Genomic DNA, 280 nt, shown 5'->3' with positions numbered 1-280 from the left:
AATCTACTAAATTTTTTTTTAAAAATATTTTTTGTATTTATTAATTTATTTTAAATTTTGATTGAGAGTGTTATTAGCTTAGTACACCTTCTAAATCTTGTTGTGTTCATGGTTAGCCTTTTTATTTTATCCAATTTTTTTATTTGTTTTATAATTTTTTTATGATAGTGGAACTATCAAAACTAAGAGTTTGTTATAAGATTTTTTCTCATTTTAGTTAATTAATTAATTTATTTCAATTTTATTGAATGACCATTGTATTGTATGACTATTGCTAAAT

At 18.9% G+C, this 280-nt stretch overlaps 1 protein-coding gene across 1 annotated transcript in view; it reads left to right on the top strand.

Moving 5' to 3' along the window:
* Positions 1-280, top strand: part of LOC107495555 (BTB/POZ domain-containing protein NPY1) — a 6,061-nt gene that overhangs the window by 1,460 nt on the left and 4,321 nt on the right. The gene's annotated exons all lie outside the window — the stretch shown is intronic.

This window comes from Arachis duranensis, chromosome 6, assembly GCF_000817695.3.
Source record: "Arachis duranensis cultivar V14167 chromosome 6, aradu.V14167.gnm2.J7QH, whole genome shotgun sequence".
Taxonomy (NCBI): Eukaryota; Viridiplantae; Streptophyta; class Magnoliopsida; order Fabales; family Fabaceae; genus Arachis; species Arachis duranensis.
This window is presented reverse-complemented; position numbering and strand designations above follow the sequence as displayed.